Consider the following 9856-nt stretch of genomic DNA (forward strand, 5'->3'; position numbering starts at 1 on the left):
CCCTTGGGGTAAATCCGGGTGTCATAGCAGCATGGGGGAGGGGGGCAACATAAATATAGGCTAAATATATATATATAAATAAATATAGGCAATACAATTATACTAAAGATAAAAAATAAGCAACAATATAATTAACTCTGAATATGAGAAAGTAAACAGTGTAATCAAAGGTGCAGATGAGGGTCTGTGTGCCCTATCAGACTGATAGGGCACACAGACCCTCATCTGCACCTTTGATTATATATAGTATAGATAGTATCAGTTATATTATACGTTACAATAAATATGGGCAATAAAACAGTTGGAATCTGAAAATATATACAGCAACAATTCAAGTGTTATTTTTTCTCTCCACTCAAGTGATAACCGATTGACTCGACTCGATCGAGCGGGATGATTACAAGAGACATCATGTGACACATCGCACCCCTGGAAATGGGATCTAAACGTAGACAGATAGACAGGGAAGTGCAGAGTGACAGAGGGTGTGTGTCCGAGGTTGTGTGCACATATATAAGTTATCTGAACTATTGTACTTATTTTATGCCTATTCTTATGTCTGCACGTTTACGTTGCACTACTTTTATTGTCTTTTATACCTATTCTTATGTCTGCAATTTATGCATTGTTGTTTTATGCCTATGTTCATTTTATACTAATTGCTGTGGGGCATTCTGGACTGCGGTCCATGTGTGAAAAGTGCTATATAGATAAGTTATTCACATTTATTATTATTATATTGTAAAAACGTATGCATTGAAATGTCTGTAAAGTCCAGACGACGTTGAAAATGAGGGTGACCTCAATTGTCGTTTCGAGAATAAATAAAGGTTTGAATGAATGAATGCCGCACCAATGCGCGCAAAGACAGTGGGCGCCTTTCACCGCGGCGCGTTTCATCTGAGGTGAAAAAGTGTAAAACCCGATCGATGACAAAATGGGCCTCGACGACAACCGGCACCACCGCCCTGTCGCAGTGAACGGCGACTTCCCAACGCCGTGAACACAGTCAGAGAATAGATGAGTACAGGATACAGGAGCGCGTGCAACGCTCTGGTGTGAATGAATGGGGGGGGGGGGGGGGGGGGTGCAGTGCAGAAGCATTTCCTCTAGAAACCCCCTTGGGAAGACACATCTTCACTCCGTCGCGACCTCGGCATCACCCTCTTCTTCTTCACACAAGAGGGCTAATAATAAATATGAGATGGCAGGGAGAGAGAGGGAGAGAGAGAGAGAGAGAGAGAGAGAGAGAGAGAGAGAGAGAGAGAGAGAGAGAGAGAGAGGGAGAGTGAGTGAGCGAGAGAGCGAGAGAGAGATAGAGAGATAGAAAGAAAGAGAGAGAGAAAGAGAGCGGGAGAGAGAGCGTGAGAGGGAGTGAGCGAGAGAGAGAGAGGGAGAGAGTGAGTGAGCGAGAGAGAGAGAGAGAGAGAGTGAGTGAGAGAGATAGAGAGATAAAGAAAGAGAGAGAGAAAGAGAGAGGGAGAGTGAGAGAGAGAGAGGGGTGGAGCGAGAGAGATAGAGAAAGAGAGAGAGAGAAGAGAGAGAGAGAGATAGAGATAGAGAGAGAAAGAAGAGATGCGTGTGTGTGGGCGACGACGCCTGGGATGACAAAGACCACTATGCTGCCATTGTTGGGAGGCTGCGCTCCATCTTCTTAAAGACATGATTTGCGTGGGGGGTAGGTAGGGAAAAAAAGACATCAAATGTCTTCATTAAATTCTGGAGCGTGGAGACATGGAGAGGGAGAGAGGGAGAGAGAAAGAGAGAGAGAGAGACACGACACAAAGCGCTGACAGATGGGATGAGTCATGCGAGGAGGGATGCTACTTTTTTCCAAGAATCGCATCATCTGATCTGAAAATCAACCCCCTGAAACGTTAACACACACACACGTACTGTAGGCCGCCGCTTCGTCGCGGGAAAGGTCACCACAACGCGAGACCCACAGAGTCGGACTGACTAATGGTGGTCTGAACACGGGGTGAATCCTTCTCCCGGCGGTCGGACAGTGTCGAAAGGTGATGCGTGTCTCGACTCAGAAAGCCGAAGTATAATATAGAAAAAGACATCGAATGTGTGATGATTATTGATTACCTCGCCGGGGCGGGATGTCAGGACTACTACTGTGTGTAACTGTCCATGTGACTAAGCAATGTGTCTAGATGGACATCTTTCCAGCTCTTACCACTCGCATCGTTTTTAACCCTTGTGTGGTGTTTTTTGGAGATAAAATGTGATGTCTGTCATGTTTAGCTTGAAAAATATAAATGAAACAAGGTGGAGGAGGCAGACGGTGAAGGAACGCGGTGAACCTTTTTGTTTCATATTTACCATATATTTACTTGTTTTCACATACAATTGACACACTTTCTGGTCCGGTGAACCGGAACACCACGTTGTATTAATATAAATGTGTCGGGGGAGGTGCACAGTGAAAACGTGTTCACATGTTCTTGGCAGAAAATGAGCCGCGGCAAATGATTCACTGTATCGTTTCTCTTTTAGTAAAACACTGAAAACCGGTGCCACAGACCTGAACACCACACACGGGTGAAAGGAGAGGGATTCCTCCCCCCTTACTATTATCTTTATTGAGACAGTAGGGAGGCTGAGAGGGAGGCTGAGAGGGAGACGGGGAGGCTGAGAGGGAGGCTGAGAGGGAGGCTGAGAGGGAGACAGAGAGGGGAGGCTGAGAGGGGAGGCTGAGAGGGAGACAGAGAGGGGAGGCTGAGAGGGAGGCTGAGAGGGAGACAGAGTGGGAGGCTGAGAGGGAGGCTGAGAGGGAGGCTGAGAGGGAGACAGAGTGGGGAGGCTGAGAGGGAGACTGAGAGGGAGGCTGAGAGGGAGACAGAGAGGGGAGGCTGAGAGGGAGACTGAGAGGGAGGCTGAGAGGGAGACAGAGAGGGGAGGCTGAGAGGGAGACTGAGAGGGGAGGCTGAGAGGGAGACAGAGTGGGGAGGCTGAGTGGGAGACAGAGAGGGAGGCTGAGAGGGAGGCTGAGTGGGAGACAGAGAGGGAGGCTGAGAGGGAGACAGAGTGGGGAGGCTGAGAGGGGAGGCTGAGAGGGAGACAGAGTGGGGAGGCTGAGAGGGAGGCTGAGAGGGGAGGCTGAGAGGGAGACAGAGTGGGGAGGCTGAGAGGGAGGCTGAGAGGGAGACAGAGAGGGAGGCTGAGAGGGAGACAGAGAGGGAGACAGAGAGGGAGGCTGAGAGGGAGGCTGAGAGGGAGACAGAGAGGGAGGCTGAGAGGGAGACAGAGAGGGAGGCTGAGAGGGAGACAGAGAGGGAGGCTGAGAGGGAGACAGAGAGGGAGGCTGAGAGGGAGACAGAGAGGGAGACAGAGTGGGGAGGCTGAGAGGGAGGCTGAGAGGGAGACAGAGAGGGAGGCTGAGAGGGAGACAGAGAGGGAGACAGAGTGGGGAGGCTGAGAGGGGAGGCTGAGAGGGAGGCTGAGAGGGAGACAGAGAGGGAGGCTGAGAGGGAGACAGAGTGGGGAGGCTGAGAGGGAGACAGAGTGGGGAGGCTGAGAGGGAGGCTGAGAGGGAGGCTGAGAGGGAGGCTGAGAGGGAGGCTGAGAGGGAGGCTGAGAGGGAGACAGAGAGGGAGGCTGAGAGGGAGACAGAGTGGGGAGGCTGAGAGGGAGGCTGAGAGGGAGACAGAGAGGGAGGCTGAGAGGGAGGCTGAGAGGGAGGCTGAGAGGGAGGCTGAGAGGGAGGCTGAGAGGGAGACAGAGAGGGAGGCTGAGAGGGAGGCTGAGCGGGAGACAGAGAGGGAGGCTGAGTGGAGAGGCTGAGAGGGAGACAGAGAGGGAGGCTGAGAGGGAGGCAGAGAGGGAGGCTGAGAGGGAGACAGAGAGGGAGACAGAGTGGAGAGGCTGAGAGGGGAGGCTGAGAGGGAGGCTGAGAGGGAGACTGAGAGGGAGGCTGAGAGGGAGACAGAGTGGAGAGGCTGAGAGGGAGACAGAGTGGGGAGACAGAGAGGGAGACAGAGTGGAGAGGCTGAGAGGGAGACAGGGAGGGGAGGCTGAGAGGGAGACAGAGAGGGGGAGGGAGACAGAGAGGGGAGGCTGAGAGGGAGATCCCACCCCTGCAGGGGTACTTGTGCTTCCAGATGCATGGGGGGGGGGGGGGGGGGGGTGCTCTTAACCACTGCGCCATCTCTGGGAACCTCGGCATGCAATTTCCATACAGAACACCACTGATGATTGGCTACACTAATGTGAGAATGCATGCAAAGGCAGAGAGAAAAAGATGATAAAATATGCACACACTGTAATATATAAGAGACAAAAGAGAGATATATTATATACCGGTATGTATATACATATATGTATATATATATATACACACAATCTGATTAAGATATTGACTTAAGATATATATATAAATATATATATACTGCAGATATCTTAATTAGATTGTGTTACTTCTAACGATCTAAGCGCCACAGAACATAGCGCTGTGCATGTTGCATGTTATTGTTCAGCCATGTTGTGTGAAGTGGAACGTGGGGATATATAGCAGGGGAGGAGGAGATATAGGCTGCTGATTAGGGCGACAGTTTCCATTCCTGTAACCACATTGACCTCATTACTCTATGGTGTACCCGATGGTTTTCTCTCCCCCCGTCCCACACACACACACACATGGACGTGCATACATGTCCACACACACACACATGGACGTGCATACATGTCCACACACACACACACATGGACGTGCATACATGTCCACACACACACACATGGATGTGCATACATGTCCACACACACACACACACAAACTAGGGCTGCTAGATTATGGCAGAAATCACGATTATGTTGATTGATATTGAAATCACGATTATTAAACACGATTACTCATTGATTTGAGAACATCGTATGATGACGACTGAATTAGTTTGACCTTTCTTCCCGACCACTGACCTGTCATCTTCTACGCGGCGTTACTAAAGACGTTTCAAAATAACTGGAGAAACGCACCGTGGCTCCCTCCTCCTCCTCCTGCTCCCCCTCCCTCCCGACACGAGCTGAGACTACTATTTGGGCTTGAGGGGGAGGGGCGCAGTGCACCGCTGTGAGGGAAGGGTGCGCTACATTTATGACACAAGACAAAATGAGAGCAATGCGGTATTTGGCGCAATAATCGTTTAATCTCGATTATCTTGTTTTCATGATTGTGGCAAGACAAAATCGTAATTGAAATTGAAACTCGATCAAGCCCTAACACAAACAAGACGTGTACACGTGCACACACACACACGCACGCACACGCACGCACGCACCACACACACACACACACACACACACACACACACACACACACACACACACACACACACACACACACACACACACACACACACACACACACACACACACACACACACACACACACACACACACACACACACACACACACACATCAACCTATCCTCTTCTCCTTTCCATCATATGCTTATTGATCTTAAGGTAATTCCTCAAGGACTTCCCAGATTCCTCCATATTGTTTTCTGCCCATTCCGTTCGTCTGTGTTTAACTAGAGGTCACAGTTCACCCACCCCCCCCCTCCCCCTTCCACCCTAACCACTGATATTAAGTAGTCTGCACTAGGGGTGTCACGGCTACGATCGCCTGTATCAAATAAAGGACTGCATCAAATTAATAATTACTGCATCGATGCTTCGAAAAAATGTATCGGTCACAGTTAATGTTCCGAAGCGTCTAGTCTGGTAGACGACGTACAAAAGGAGATGGCTTTCATTCTTCATGTTTTTTAGCTCAATTTCAGCGTTGTGCATTCATGGGAAGAATTACATGATGCAAAAGTGAAGTTAAATGTAAATGTTAAATGGTCTCGTTTTGTTTTTGGATGAAAATTAATTATTTAGATGCACTGATTAATCAATAAAATAATTGTTGGATGAATTGATTACTTAAATAATAGTTCGTAGCTAATGTAACCCCTCTAGTCTACACCCCTCTAATGTAACCCCTCTAGTCTACACCCCTCTAATGTAACCACTGACATCAGTCTACACCCCTCTAATGTAACCCCTCTAGTCTACACCCCTCTAATGTAACCACTGACATCAGTCTACACCCCTCTAATGTAACCCTCTAGTCTACACCCCTCTAATGTAACCACTGACATCAGTCTACACCCCACTAATGTAACCACTGACATCAGTCTCTAATGTAACCACTGACATCAGTCTACACCCCTCTAATGTAACCCCTCTAGTCTACACCCCTCTAATGTAACCCTCTAGTCTACACCCCTCTAATGTAACCACTGACATCAGTCTACACCCCACTAATGTAACCACTGACATCAGTCTACACCCCTCTAATGTAACCCCTCTAGTCTACACCCCTCTAGTGTAACCCCTCTAGTCTACACCCCTCTAATGTAACCCCTCTAGTCTACACCCCTCTAATGTAACCACTGACATCAGTCTACACCCCACTAATGTAACCCCTCTAGTCTACACCCCTCTAGTCTACACCCCTCTAATGTAACCACTGACATCAGTCTACACCCCACTAATGTAACCCCTCTAGTCTACACCCCTCTAGTCTACACCCCTCTAATGTAACCACTGACATCAGTCTACACCCCTCTAATGTAACCACTGACATTTCTACACCCCTCTAGTGTAACCACTGACATCAGTCTCTCTAATGTAACCACTGACATCAGTCTACACCCCTCTAATGTAACCCCTGACATCAGTCTACACCCCTCTAATGTAACCACTGACATCAGTCTCTCTAATGTAACCACTGACATCAGTCTACACCCCTCTAATGTAACCACTGACATCAGTCTACACCCCTCTAATGTAACCACTGACATCAGTCTACACCCCTCTAATGTAACCACTGACATCAGTCTACACCCCTCTAATGTAACCACTGACATCAGTCTACACCCCTCTAATGTAACCACTGACATCAGTCTACACCCCTCTAATGTAACCCCTGACATCAGTCTACACCCCTCTAATGTAACCCCTGACATCAGTCTACACCCCTCTAGTGTAACCACTGACATCAGTCTACACCCCTCTAATGTAACCACTGACATCAGTCTACACCCCTCTAATGTAACCACTGACATCAGTCTACACCCCTCTAATGTAACCACTGACATCAGTCTACACCCCTCTAATGTAACCACTGACATCAGTCTACACCCCTCTAATGTAACCCCTGACATCAGTCTACACCCCTCTAATGTAACCACTGACTCTAAAATGTTTTCAAATGTGACTTAAAATGAACAGATTGGTAAAGATGCACCAACACCAACACTGGTGTTGGATATCGGGAGGATCCAGGCTAAAGGATAATATTCACGTTGGTGTATTTCCCCCAATACTAAAATCCCATACTAAGAACCATGTACAGTACGTGTCAGGGGGCGACAGTGGCTCAGGAGGTAGAGCAGTCGTCTGGTAGTCGGATGGTTCCCGGGTTCGATTCCCGCTCCTCCCGGGCAGCGTGTCGATGTGTCCTTGAGCAAGACACTTAACCCCTAACTGCTCCCGATGTGCAGGTTGGCACCTTGCATGGTTGCCTCCGTCATCGGTGTGTGAGTGAATTGGTGAATGTGAGGCTTTGGATAAAAGTGCTATATAAATGCAACATTTACCATTTATGTCAGAAATCCAACAAAGGGGCTTTGCAGTGGCTCAGTGAGCTAAGGTGCATAATTATACAGTGCGATCCCAATGCCCCAAGTTTGTGCTGTTCTGTAAAAATGGTGGATCGGAACAATACTCGGGACTAAGAATTGCAATGTCTACTGATAAGAGATACCTAGATATAAAGAGATACCTAGATATAAAGAGATACCTAGAAATAAAGAGATACCTAGATATAAAGAGATACCTAGATATAAAGAGATACCTAGAAATAAAGAGATACCTAGAAATAAAGAGATACCTAGATATAAAGAGATACCTAGAAATAAAGAGATACCTAGATATAAAGAGATACCTAGATATAAAGAGATACCTAGAAATAAAGAGATACCTAGAAATAAAGAGATACCTAGATATAAAGAGATACCTAGATATAAAGAGATACCTAGAAATAAAGAGATACCTAGAAATAAAGAGATACCTAGTTATAAAGAGATACCTAGATATAAAGAGATACCTAGATATAAAGAGATACCTAGTTATAAAAAGATACATAGAAATAAAGAGATACCTAGAAATAAAGAGATACCTAGATATAAAGAGATACCTAGAAATAAAGAGATACCTAGATATAAAGAGATACCTAGAAATAAAGATACCTAGAAATAAAGAGATACCTAGAAATAAAGAGATACCTAGATATAAAGAGATATCTAGATATAAAGAGATACCTAGATATAAAGAGATACCTAGATATAAGAGATATCTAGATATAAAGAGATACCTAGATATAAAGAGATACCTAGAAATAAAGGGATACCTAGATATAAAGAGATATAAAGAGATACCTAGTTATAAAGAGATATAAAGAGATATAAAGAGATACCTAGATATAAAGAGATACCTAGATATAAAGAGATACCTAGTTATAAAGAGATACCTAGATATAAAGAGATACCTAGATATAAAGAGATACCTAGAAATAAAGAGATACCTAGATATAAAGAGATATCTAGATATAAAGAGATACCTAGATATAAAGAGATACCTAGAAATAAAGAGATACCTAGATATAAAGAGATATAAAGAGATACCTAGTTATAAAGAGATATAAAGAGATACCTAGTTATAAAGAGATACCTAGATATAAAGAGATACCTAGATATAAAGAGATACCTAGAAATAAAGAGATACCTAGATATAAAGAGATATCTAGATATAAAGAGATACCTAGATATAAAGAGATACCTAGATATAAGAGATATCTAGATATAAAGAGATACCTAGATATAAAGAGATACCTAGAAATAAAGGGATACCTAGATATAAAGAGATATAAAGAGATACCTAGTTATAAAGAGATATAAAGAGATATAAAGAGATACCTAGATATAAAGAGATACCTAGATATAAAGAGATACCTAGTTATAAAGAGATACCTAGATATAAAGAGATACCTAGATATAAAGAGATACCTAGAAATAAAGAGATACCTAGATATAAAGAGATATCTAGATATAAAGAGATACCTAGATATAAAGAGATACCTAGAAATAAAGAGATACCTAGATATAAAGAGATATAAAGAGATACCTAGTTATAAAGAGATATAAAGAGATACCTAGTTATAAAGAGATACCTAGATATAAAGAGATACCTAGATATAAAGAGATACCTAGTTATAAAGAGATACCTAGATATAAAGAGATACCTAGATATAAAGATACCTAGAAATAAAGAGATACCTAGATATAAAGAGATACCTAGATATAAAGAGATATAAAGAGATACCTAGATATAAAGAGATACCTAGCCACGTTGATCAACACCTGCTCTCAAGTGTGCAACACAGACCACAGAGACAGACATTTCTGACAGTAATCACTGATAATGTAAATGGCTGAATACTGTTCAAGGCGTACTGACGTGCGCCGCGCTGACCTAATCATTAGCTAGCTAGTAGCTACCTCATTATCTATGCACGTCGTCACCTCCCACGATATGGTGCCTGTTACTACCTCAAAATGGCCGCCACTGTCATGGTTTGGAGAGATTTCTATGGCGACAGGCTCAGCCCACCGTTACAGAGGTGCGACTATCGTGGCGATTGATGCCAGGCAGACAGTTGAACATCGCGCTATCATTAGGGGGAATTATGGCGAGCATGACGTGCGCAACGTGCAAGCAGAAGACTCACAGCACTGACACT

At 45.0% G+C, this 9856-nt stretch overlaps 1 protein-coding gene across 1 annotated transcript in view; it reads right to left on the reverse strand.

Annotated features, from left to right (window-relative positions):
• ube2ql1 (ubiquitin conjugating enzyme E2 QL1) overlaps window positions 1-9856 on the reverse strand; it is a gene marked incomplete at its 3' end in the record, with an annotated part of 27444 nt that overhangs the window by 200 nt on the left and 17388 nt on the right. The gene's annotated exons all lie outside the window — the stretch shown is intronic.

This window comes from Notolepis coatsorum (assembly GCF_963971535.1).
Source record: "Notolepis coatsorum genome assembly, chromosome: 4".
Taxonomy (NCBI): domain Eukaryota; kingdom Metazoa; phylum Chordata; class Actinopteri; order Aulopiformes; family Paralepididae; genus Notolepis; species Notolepis coatsorum.